The 12902-nt window shown below is 46.4% G+C and overlaps 1 protein-coding gene across 3 annotated transcripts in view; it reads right to left on the reverse strand.

The window, feature by feature from the left end:
- The window catches only part of LOC308464283 (G protein-activated inward rectifier potassium channel 4-like), a 36593-nt gene extending 24980 nt beyond the window's left edge, over positions 1–11613 (reverse strand). For 2 of the 3 annotated variants that reach the window (XM_080983520.1, XM_080983519.1), the window contains exon 1: positions 6053–6208. The gene's annotated coding sequence lies outside the window, so the exon portion shown is untranslated. Of the gene's footprint in view, positions 1–6052; positions 6209–10953; positions 11122–11564 lie in introns of those variants that run through there. The other variant, XM_080983521.1, reaches the window with a different exon arrangement.
- Positions 11614–12902: the final 1289 nt, after the last annotated feature.

The raw sequence follows: 12902 nt of genomic DNA on the forward strand, positions 1-12902 counted from the left end.
TTAGTGTGAATTTCTCCTAATGAACACACCCTAGCATGCAATGGTGACTAATATACACCTATTTGCAAGCAATTTCCCCCTAAGGCAATGCATTTTTTGTATGTCACTTGCTCTAATATATGCATTTTTTTGTACATATTGCCTTGTGTCCAATACTCATTCTATTCAGAGTAAACCCATTAAAGTTAATGGATGCATCTAACTTAGATCTCAATGGATCTACTCTTAGTAGAACTTAGCTGATACAGCCTAATGTTTGGGTGGAAAATTGCATTGCAAAATGCAAAGGTTTGCTTTCTTTCAATTCAAGAAGTGCAAACTTGATAGTTTCTCGTTAAACATGCACAAAACCAAATTTCTCCCCCATTCCTATTGACTGCTCTGCAAGAAATGCTTGAACCCATAGCATTGCCAAAACCGCAAAAGAAAAAAAGGGGGGACCCACCAGGGAATCTATACTGCAGATGGGCATTAGTGTTTTTTATCTTCTCTCCCAAGAACATTTGGTGAGGGTGCTAAGAATGATCCATTAGAAGAGCTCTTGCTACCCACAACATATATAATCCACAGAAGTAATCTGCATGCCTCTCTGTGGAAAGAGGATGCCTGTATTTGCACAGACCCCCACAGGGCAACCGTAATGCTCCCAGCTGGAACTAGCTGGGGCAAAAGAGGACGAAAGCTAAGCAGTCTAAAGTCTAGCGAGAAAAACAGCCTTTCCTTTAGCTGGTCATTTGCTGTGATTTGCCTTCCCCCTCCCCATCACACCCCGCCACCCATGCCAGATGGCAAGTGGTGGCAGGTTAGAGGTTGGGTTTGACCGCTCTGGTGAGGGATCTCCCGTCTCAGTCCCTGGTGTGTCAAAATAATGGGTTTACAGCCAAGTCCAGTTGCACATCCATGTTTGGTTAGGGTGTGGGGGCTGACAGTGTAATAGCAGATGGCTAAGCCAATTATGTGACATAATAGCATTGCCCAGGCTGAAGAGGCAGCAAGCATCTCTTAGCCCTTCCCTCCAGGTTCAAAGCAGTCTGAGCAGGTGCCAGGTGGGAGGAGGAGGAGGAGGAGGTTGGATGGGTGAAGCCTGAGAACCTTCTGCCCCGTGACCCTGGCAGCATTTCACAACACTTAGTCAGGGAACTGGTTCCATCCAGCATTCATGCAAATAGATGCACACTTTCACGTACATATTTGCACAATTTCTTCAGCATGCTGGTCCTGTGCTTCACTCCCCCCCCTTTTTGGGTGAGAATTTTCTTGCTGGGAAATTTTTAAACCCTACGATTCTGCAAGTGTTCGCATTGTGCAAGAGTGGAAAACTGCGACAGAAGGCCAACTAGTTCGAATTAAGGGACAATATACACATTGATCCTTCATGAGAATTGGATGCTGGACTAGATGAGCCTGGACTAGATGAGGGTACGATCCAAAACAGCATAAGCACTGCTGCCAGGCAAGAGATCCACTCCCTAACATCACCAAAGTCCTCATCTCACTCTCACCTGTTTCTCTTGTCCCATAAAATGCACATTTTATTTACCCTTCATACTTTACATCAGTCCGTCCCCTTAGCAGGTCACCTTCTCAAAGCTCTGGTGGCTAATTCTTGCAAGAGGTGACCTCTTCCAACTACTAGCTTCTGCTGAGAAAACATCAGCCACCCACTGTGAGGCATTATCAAGCAATTTCCCAATCAAAGGAATGACTGGCTAGCAACCATGACGGATTCCTTAGAGCAAATATGGGGAACCTGCAGCTCTCCATATCTTGCTGTACTACAACTCCCATCATCCCCGATGAACTGGCTATCCTGGGGGGAGTTGGCCACATATTTCCTACCCTTTACAAGTGCCTTGTGACTGCAGTACTAAAGCTCCTGCGATGCTCTACTTCTAATACATCTCATCCTAGATGCTCAAAATACATGCCAGAGGTTCAGAGTACCCGCAGGCACACCTGTCCAAGCCACCTTTCTGATCCTTCCTGATCAGGTGTATGTGAAAAGACATCTGGAGACACGGCAGCTGAGAAAGGGATATGAACACAGTGGTTCAGTGGCTCAGTTGTGAAACTGGAGAATTGGAATGGTCTGGGGAATTGGATGGGGGAATCGCTCAACTGAAGAACCAAGGAAGTCTTCCGGGTAGATCCCCCATGTCTCCACCTAAAAGGGTGTTGGACTCCAATGGACCAGTTGCCTGTCTCAGTCAGCATAAGGCAGCTGCCTATGTTCATATGAACATAGGCCTAAGAGTGTGGCATCACAGCTATTTGTATTGGTTCTTCCCTCCGCGCCCCGACATCAGTTGGAACATCAGTTTGGAACACTCAAACAACAAAACAACAGGACCTTAGGAATGTTGAGTCCTGTCAAGGAAGAAGTCAGAAGCAGAGGAGAAAGGCAATACATTTAGAGCAGCGGCTGGGAAACATCTGTAGATCTCCAGATGTTGGACCCCAACGTGACTGCCAATTAGCTACTGGGCTAAGCCCAAGGTGCTGGTTTTGGTTTATAGAGTCCTACACACCTTGGGACCAAGATACAGGTATATATAGGTTCTCTCCACCAGCAAGGATCTCGGTTCTGGCATCTTTCTGTATATGCATCCTGAGAATGAACTAAATGTGTTCTTGGAATTAAACATGCAGGGGCACAGCTCTAAGAAGAATCAGGATGATAGCAGCTGGGGAGGGGGGGTGTAACCCTTTCCTCCCCTGCTACCGTCCTGAGCAAAATCCTTCTTCTGAAGATGTTCTCTGCAGGAGGGAGGGGGATTTTCCTCTTTGCACCTCCCAAAGCAAATGTCAATTTCAGAAGAGAGATTTTCATCAGAACTATGGCAGGGCAGGAAAGAATGACATATATTCTTCACGGCAGTTATGACGCCAAGAATTATCACACGCATATGCACAGCCAGCTAATACTATTTGCATTTAGAAAAAGAAAAGAAAAGAAATATGCATGTTAAGTGCAAACACATTAATGTCAAGTTTAGACTCTGAAGGTGCCTATTGGAGTGAGGGTGGGTGGCATCATGGAATTGGGACAGACACCAAAAACATTGGGTGGCATCAGGCAAGCCCTTCCCTGTCAGCCTACCCTACCCTGCAGGGTTAGTGGGAGGGCCAAATGGAGCAAGCCCATTCATGCACTCCTTGACAAAGCCCTTGAAGGGACAGAAAATGCCAAGTGACATCGATGATCATACTGAGGTGTGGATTTTAAGGCAAGCATGTGTAAAAAGGTAAGAAACCAAAGGTAAGTCTGACAGTCCAACCAGACAAGGCAAAGGGCGCCTTGATTGAAACTACAATGTCTTATATTTTAGCAAGTATGTCTGTGGAGACAGAGGGGGGATTCTCAAGCACCTTTTTGCCCCACTGCCATTTTCCTAATGAAAATCTCTACACATACACACAGGTTCCATGGCCCCATAAGGATTAAAACTAGCAGAGGGTGGTCCATTAAGGAAAATGGAGCACTTTGCCACCAACCTCTGTCTGCCTCAGCGAGCCCCCACCTGCCTGCCTTCTTACTTTATTATGATTATTATTACACTTATATTCCACCTTTCATCCAAGGAGCTCAATGTGGCTTACATAATTCTCCCTGTTTTATTCCTATTATTATTATTACTACTACTGCTACAGTGTTATATCCCTAGCAGGACTCAAGGTGGCTTGCAGATAAAAATGGGAACCACTAAAATAAAACATAGAATTCAAACTATATATATATATATAACATCTGTATAAAAGCATACAAATGATTGCAATGAAATCAGCATGTCCCCCAGTCTTTTCAATAAATCAGTCAATCCCCCCAAAGCCTGTTGGAACAAGAAAGTCTTCACCTGCCGGCAGAAGGACAACAAAGAGGGAGCCTGTCTAGATTCTCCAGGGAGACCATTCCAGAGTCTGGGAGCAGCCATTGAGAAGGCCCTCACCTGTGAGCCTGCAAGCATGGCAAAATTAAGAGACAGACCTTCCCTAAAAATCTCAAAGCCCAGGCAGGTGGTCTTTCAGATAGCTTGGGCCTAAGCCATGTAGGGCTTTAGAGGTAATATGCAACCATGGCTGCACAGATATTACTGGCCCAGAGATGGAAAGAAGATAAAGTTCCTATCAGAGAAGAATGGCAGATGAACTTGATGGAGTAGGCTGAAATGGCTAAAATGACCGGAAGAGTAAGAAAACAGGAAAACCAAAATCTTAATAAGGAATGGGAAAAATGTATAACTTATCTTAAAGACCATTGTAAACAGTTAAAATCGTTAGCAGGATTGGAATATCACTTGTAGTTTAAGGGTGAATTCTGGACACAATGGAAATGTAAAAGATTTGGATCATCATAAAAGATGTAGAAGGAAGTGATTAATAACAGGACCCACAAAGGGGAGGATGGAAGTCCAGGAGATTCCTTGGAATCGTGTTTTAATGATTTATGTTTGATATATCTCTGTAAAAATTTAATTTGAAAAACCAAATAAAGAATTTTTTAAAAGTGGTCATAACCTGCACTTTGAATTGTGCTGGGAAACAGCCAGTGGAACTGTTGCAGCAAAGGAGTCGCATGCCTAAACTGTGAACCTGTGTCTTCAGGAGGAGTATTAACCCATCCAGCACAGACTCAATCCCTCTTCCCTGCTCTAAAGGTAAAGGTAAAGGGACCCCTGACAATTAAGTCCAGTCGTGATTGACTCTGGGGTTGCGGCGCTCATCTTGCTTTACAGGCCGAGGGAGCCAGCGTTCGTCCACTTCCGCAGACAGTTTTTCCAGGTCATGTGGCCAGCATGACTAAGCCGCTTCTGGCGAAACCAGAGCAGTGCATGGAAATGCTGTTTACCTTCCCACCCGAGCGGTACCTATTTATCTACTTGCACTGTGTGCTTTCGAACTGCTAGGTTGGCAGGAGCTGGGACCGAGCAACGGGAGCTCATCCTGTTGCGGGGATTCGAACCACCGACCTTTTGATCGGCAAGCCCAAGCGGCACAGTGGTCTAACCCACGGCACCACCGCTGTCCCTTCCTCCATCTGACCAAGGGCATCCCTGCGTTGTCTTGTTTTGTCTGCCTGGATAATGATGATGCTGATGATGATTATTATACTACCCTTCACCCAGAGATCTCAGGGCAGTTGACAAAATAAAAACACAGCATAAAACCACAAAATAAATCGTTAAAAAAAGCAAAACAATACTCCCCATGCTCTCTCATAAACACATTTAAAAGGGTATAGGATGTTAGCCAAAGCCTGGTTGAAAAGGAACATTTTCGCCTGGCGCCTAAAGATGTACAGTGGTACCTCTGGTTAAGTACTTAATTCGTTCTGGAGGCCTGTTCTTAACACGAAATTGTTCTTAACCTGAAGCACCACTTTAGCTAATGGGGCCTCCTGCTGCTGCCGCACCACCAGAGCACGATTTCTGTTCTCATCCTGAAGCAAAGTTCTTAACCTGAGGTACTATTTCTGGGTTAGCGGAGTCTGTAACCTGAAGCGTATGTAACCTGAGGTACCATTGTATAACGAAGGTGCCAGACAAAGCCCCCTGGGGAGAGCACTCCACAAATGGGGAACTGCGGCAGAAAAGGCCCGTTCTCATGTTGCCACCCTCTGGACCTCTTGTGGAGGAGGCACAGACACTGACAGACAGAGACACCTTCCTTGGATTCAGGTGGAAAGGAGAAATAAATCTGGGTGTCGTCAGCATACTGGAAACCTCAAAACTCCGGACAACTTCTCCCAGTGGTCTCATGAAAGTGTTAAATAGCATATGAGGTAGCTTAGGCTGAGGCAGACAGTGATTGATCTAAAGTCCCCCAATGTGAGCCTTGTGGCTAAGTGGGGATTTGAACTCCAGTCTCCCAGGTCCTAGTCCAGCACTCTAAACACACTGGCAACCGGTCAAGGGGTGGCTTTGCCAGTCATTAGCCCAGGCCCCAAAGACAGCTGGTCTCCCTGCCTTCTGCCCCATCAGTTCCACTGATCACCGGCTACCACTGATAAAAGCCTATCTGTGCACACAGGCTGTGTATGTCTGACTTAGCTTACCCCGTCTGCCTTTTGCAGATCTCGGCGGCTCACAAGGAAATCCTCCTTGGTCCAGACAGAAGTCGATGGAGTAAGGATTCCCTCCTCTTACTACTCACAAAATATACCATGTGCCTAGGCTGCTCATGCATGCATAGCCCCTCCAAAAGAAGAAAGGTGAACACACCTGGCAAAGATTGCCAATTGACCCACCACCTCCTCCTTATGAACATATTGAGTCGGGGTTATGTTTCAAACCCAGGAGGAGGAGGAGGAGGAGGAGGAGGAGGAGGAGGAGGAGGGAGAAGGGAAACCCAGCTTCTCTGCACCAATCGGATTTGTGGTGTTCCTAGCCGTTCTTGCTGTAATCCTTGCTGGCGCACATATTATGAAATGCCAAGTTCCTGGAAATCCTTCAGCGGTGAGAGAGCTGGCAGGCAACACCGCGGGGAGAAACCCTGATTGGCAACACAAGCAGTACTTGTATCCCGTGCTGCAGTGGAGCAAGAGGGATGAGGGTGGTGCCCCTGTCACCTGGGGGGATATTTGCCAACCTTCTGCAGACCAGGTGAATGAAGTTTCTCAGAGAGAAACCCATCAAAACCTAAGCAGAGGGAGAGAGGTGGTTTCCCTTAGTCTTGCATGCTGTGGTAACGTAAGAAGCTGCCTTATACAGAGGTGAGACTATTGGTCCACCTAGTTCAGTTGTGTCCACACTGCCAGAGGGTACTACCAGTCCAACCTGGATATGCCAGGCATTGAACCTGGGACCTTCTGTGTGCACAGCAGATGCCCTACAACTGATCAGTGTCTCTTCCCCTAAAACCTGGCATTTTTCTCTTTTGAAAATCCATTTATTATGACCAGGGTTTCCCAAACTTGGGTCTCCAGCTGTTTTTGGACTCCCATGATGCCTAGCTAGCAGGACCAGTGGTCAGGGGTGATGGGAACAGTAGTCCAAACCTAACTGGAGACCCAAGTTTGGGAAACCATGATTATGACGAACCAAAATGTCACAAAACAGCAAGTAAGTTTCTAGGTCCACCAGAACTCTTCATCAGGCTGGACACTGAGCAGAGCAGGAGGGGAGCAGGGATATGGGTTTTTTAAAAGCTGAATTGGTTTTGAAGTCATAATCCAAGGATGGGAACCTTGAGGCCCTTCAGATACTGTGAGACTCTCCCATCATCATCCCTGATCACTGTGGCCATGTTGGCTGGGGGTGGTGGCAGTTGAGGTTGGGCAACATCTGGAGGGCTCTATTTGTGCCATAATACCTACACTGATAAATCAGCTTTCAAAATCAAACCAAACCATTTTTTGTTGTACAGTCTTAGAAGGATCATGCCTATGGAGGTTGTTATGAGGAGCGCCTGCACTTCAGAATGATGGTGTTATTCTGGCAGGCAGATTCCAAGTTCTTCCCCCTCCTTGCCCCAAGTAGTCAGAAGAAGCAGTGTAGTGACAGTACCAGGCTGGGCTGGGACCTGGGAGGCCAAGGTTCGGCAATGAAGCTCACTGGGTGACCTTAGGCTGAGAGATAGTGACTGGTCCTACCTACCTCACAGGTTCTGGGGATTAAATGAGAAGGAGAAGAACCATGGGGGTATAAATAAAGATTGCCACCCTATCTTCCCAAGGAGCCAAACTGCTTCCTTTTTGCCTCCATGAAGCTGCATCTTTTGAAGGAATGCAATGGCGGTAGTTATAGTATTTTATTCTACACAGCACTTTGGAAGGTCCAGAGACTATCTCTTGGCAGATGGCACCCCTATTGCATCAATGCTGTTACGACCATAACATAGGTGCCCAATTGAGGCCACAAACAAGTGACTTATTTAGGGCTACTTGGCAAATGGCAGTGGCTAGATCTAAACAGAGGACAGCCTGGTTCAGAATTTGACTCTCAAGAGTGAGTCTTGGGAGGCCCAGCAGATGATAGGCACTGAAGTCCAAAACATCTGGAGGGCATGAGGTTGCAGAAGGCTGGTCTGCATCACACACAATATGTGCCTATCAGAAGAGACCTGAAGCTGGATGAGAACACAGGTCCATCTAGCCCAGCCTCCTACATACTACCATAGGCCTCTAGGAACCCAGCAAGGAGAGTTTGAAGGCAACAGGTCTCTGCTGCTCTCTCACTTCCTCTGATATTCACTGTGAGAATGAGCAACAATTCATGAACCAAAATTCATCAAAATCTGCACTTCAATGAATTTTGCAATGCAGTTTTCTAGCCAAGCTTTGTGTATAAAAATGCATTTAGGGCTTGCATAAAAATGCACATATTAGTGAAAATGGTCTAAAAATGCATTATACTGGGAAAATTGTGTTGCAGACATGTGTATATTAGGCAAAATTGCATACCAAAACAGTTGAGTGGTATCCAACTAAAGTGTCAGTGATAAAGCAAAGACTTCCCCCTTACCTGTCTCCATCAGCACCCCCCCATCTGCTCCAGAGAGTTGGGGGGGACCTTTAGAGCAAATTTAGGGGGAGCATGGTGGGGAAAAGGAGGAGAGAAAGCTCCTTTGGGAAAGTGGAAATCCTTGCACCAACAGAATGAGTTGCACAGCTCAACTTTTGAGACAACCATACACTGGAAGAACTTGGCACTAAAATGCTGATGAATTTCCAGAATGGCTTTTTAAATAAGAATAATATTAACAATGGCAAGCTGGTGTGGAAATGTGGAGAACCAAAGTAAAGCCTGAAAAAATGAGGAACAGTGAGGAACCAAAACTGACAGATGCCTTTGGCCTCACTTCCCGGAAATGATACAAGATTCCAAGACCCACCCCACTCTGGATCCCTCCCTCCAAATTGTCATCTATGCAGCAGGGATTGGGAATGGCTTGCAAAAGCTGGTTGGAAATTCATCCAGCTGCTTCCAGGCAGTTTTGGAAAGACAATGCCTAACAAGAGACGGTGGGCCTGATCAGGGAAAGAATCAAGGTGTTCACAAGGGAATCAGGTGCTGCAGAAACAACCAAGATGAGTTTCCAAGCTGGTGCCCACCCAAGGTTTTGGACTACCAACTCTATCAGCCCAGCCAGGGCTGGAGGGGACTAGACTGGGAAAGGCTGGCCTAGGAAAATACAGGCAGAAAGCAGAAATAGTTCCTTCCCACTCCTGACAGCATTTCAGGTCCTCCCCAACTCCTGCCTGCTCTCTTTGACCTGACAAAATGCAAGCCACTTGCTATATCCCATGCACCCAACTAGCCCATTTTTCAGGGGCATTGCCAATCCCTGTTCCTGACAAAACCCTTCCTGTATTTTTTTGCCATTTTGAAAGCTGCTCTATTCTGTTAGTGGGCACAAAGATGCACACGCTAGAATTCTTCGGGTTTCAAATATCTCCTGCACCTATTGTTTTAATACATCAGATGGGAGGTATCTGAATGCCAGCAGTGGGGTGGTGAGAGTGTCAGACCAGGGTCACAAAAACACCAGCTGGAATCCCCACTCGGACCTTCTCTTAGTTTTACCTTTCTGAGAGTTCTGCCATGAAGATAAAACAGGAGGAGGGCACGAAACCCCTTGGAGGTAAAGAGGAGTATATACCTAGTGAGTAAAAAATTTGTGCACCAATCACACACATGTGTGGATGCAAAAATCCCCACGACCATTTGCCCCTTCACTCCCTGCACCTGGGTAGCAAATACTGGCTGTGTTTTGCGTAACACCTACTCTCCGACAAATACGAGAATTCTCTAGCAAAACCCTGTAGGCGTATTTAGTTGGAAACAGCAGCACAGTCCTGGGCATGTTTACTCAGAAGCAAGTCCCACTGTATTCAGTGATGCTTAGTTTAAGGCAAGTGGGTAATGGATCACAGCCTATCTCCCCTTAAGTTCAATGGGGTTTACTCCCTACAAGAACTAAGTGTGTGTGTGTGAATCCAACCCAAATATCCTACCAAAACACTCTCACAGAGCAATTCCATCTGTATTTATTGGCAACTAAGTCTCAGTAGGCTTGGTGGAATTTACTTGTGTGTAAGTGTGCATAGGACAACAAGCTTAATTGTTATTTTAAGTCAACTGCTATGGTCAGGTTAATGGGCAGCAAGCAACAGTGGGCAGTGGAAGAATGTACAGTACCTCAGGCAATGACGCCTGGGGAAAGCAGAGGCCTGTTACAAGCAGTACCCAAGAATGTTCCAGTTTTCATCTGTGAAATGTCAGTGGGAACATTAAATGGCTTCCTACTTGCACAAAGACGGATTTTTTTTTTTTTTATTAAAGTCATCCAGGAGGGCCTTCAAGTAGTTAAGTGTGCTCACAGGATAATTTCCTTTTCCTTTCTGGATTCATGAGCTGGGATTGGGAGGGGGGCATTTCTGTAAACCACCAGGCAGTGATCCCACTAAAGCAGAGGTGTGTGTGTGATGGGGAAAGGTAAGATCCACAGAGAGGCTCAAGGGAGCTTCCTTTAAGATAAATGTAAAATCGCATTGCAAATAGCATCGGATTTAAAGATGTTTAGCTATGAACCAGGATATATCGGTACACCTATTATAAGATATAGGTAGCCGCAAGGAAATAGGATGTGGTCTGAAACACTGGGATGGGGGGCACCACCCCATCACCCCCATCCTAAACAACACCCAAGAAAGGAGTCAGCTGCCATGCTAAATTCTGAGGGACACAGACATACATTGAATTACCTTATAGACAGGAGAGGAGACTGGGGGAACCCCTCTTCATTGGGAGAGGAAGAAACCTGATCATATATCTATGTCTGTCTATATAGCCTATATGGGGAAGCCATATATCCTATATATTCACTTATCCACTGTAGAACTGTCACTTTCCTCCAAGAGTTTCCCCCGGTTGACTTCAGCCAAAACGAGAGACCCAACCACCATCCCATTCCAGCCCCTCGGCGTTCAGAGTTGGTGGCAAGCAGTACACCTACCTCATCTCTCCAGCGGAGTGTGCTGCGGGGGCCGGATCCAGCGAGCCCCAAAGGCACAGCAAATTCCCGTCCTTTCTGCTGTCGCTCCTACCGGATTGTTAATCTAGAGCCCCTTGCTAGGTCTTCATCTCCGGGGTCATTGCACTCCCCAACGCGTTCCCATCCATTCTGGAAGAGGCAAAAAAAAAAAAAAGCCAATCAAAAAACCCCCTTTTTTCTTCCCCAGTTTGTGCGTTCAGAGCTGGTGGGGGAGATGGAGAGAGCCAGGCGGCAGCCTTCCAATCCTGTTCTGGGAGAAGAAGGTCACCCGTTAATCTGTCTCAATGACACGCAGAATTACCTCAAGATGATTTAATCAGAGAGGCCTGGGCAAGGAGGAGAGACGCTGGCTGGGAGACTCCAGGCCCCACAGGGTTAATCTCTTGGAGACTGAGGCACATGGTGGGTCCATGTTGCCCCCTGCCCCCCTCCCCACATGCACATCTGCCGGCATCTGCTCTAAACTTCCAAGCTCTTCCATGCGTTGTGTGGGACAGACTGAAATGCTAACCGTCAACTAGAATGAGAAAGCGATGGTAATTTAAAGGGGAGAGTAAGACACAATTCCTGACCTGAGTGGGGAAAGGTGTCTGGATTTCTGCTCCTCCAGAGAACCAGGACAGAACCTGTCTACCCCAACGGCCCGAGTTTCGCTTTCCGCACCTAGAAAAAGGCCTGAATGACACCTACCGAGAGGAGAGATTAAGAGTCTATATTTACGCCTGCTTATGAAGGAGATAGGAGGAGATGTGCTCACGGAGAAGGCAAGTGGAAGAGAAAGGAGAAAGAAGACATTCAGTGGTGGCCCTCGCAAGGAGTCGGCTGCTGAATGCCTGAGGAATGATGCTAGGAGACATTAGGGGTCCCCACCTTGATTGGTGTATGGAGCAGATTTGGAAATGGAAAAAAGCATCATGGGCTCCACAGAATAGCTACTTCACAGGACCAAAGTGAGTGATGCTCAGAACCCTCATTGCGAGAAGCAAAGCTACAGGGAACCAGGCAGAGGGCCTTCTCGGTAGTGGCACCCGCCCTGTGGAACACCCTCCCATCAGATGTCAAAGTGATAAACAACTACCTGACATTCAGAAGACATCTTAAGGCAGCCCTGTTCAGGGAAGTTTTAAATGTGTGACATTTTAATGTATTTTTGGTCTCTGTGGAAGCCGCCCAGAGTGGCTGGGGAAACCCAGCCAGATGGGCAGGGTACAAATAAATTATTATTATTATTATTATTATTATTATTATTATTAACCAGCCCATCCAAAAGACAGGTAAAACATCTGCACCTCTCTTTCCCCCTCCAAAAACAAAACAAAACAAAATCACAGGCCAGAAAGCAAGCAACAGCTTCCATCCCAAAGAGGCAAAATCCCAATATTCCAAAACGAAAGGAAAAGCAGGCAACTCGCTCTCAAACTAGAGCAGGGAAAGAACCCCCAAACAGAGCCTAAAGCATTCTGGGGAAGAGGAAGTAAGAGGTCAGGAGAACTGAACTGAGCTTTCCAGTCAGATCAGCATCCCCTTCAACCCGGGTAAAAGAATTAATTTCCAAAACATCAGCTATAAAAAATTACAATTTTGGAGGGGCGCCAGGGCCTTGACTGGTAGGGGCAGGGGTGCCAACTTGAATAAAATGTATCATGATATATTGATATATCACAGTGTTTAGCTGGTGATATATCACGATGTTGAAAACCAGGTATCACCCAGACCTCTTCCACAGTCACCAAAATGTCTTGGGCCATAACTGCCTACATTAGGTCTGCCATAGCTGGGATTCGTCTGTCAAATATAGCGTCTGGGCAGAATTATCGAGTATTGGTTATAAATGTCCAGGAAAACCCAGGTGTATGGCAGACCATATCAGGAGTTGTTTCTTTTAGCGAATTTCCCAAAAATTAGCTAAA

This window comes from Podarcis pityusensis (assembly GCF_964106645.2).
Source record: "Podarcis pityusensis genome assembly, chromosome: 15".
Taxonomy (NCBI): domain Eukaryota; kingdom Metazoa; phylum Chordata; class Lepidosauria; order Squamata; family Lacertidae; genus Podarcis; species Podarcis pityusensis.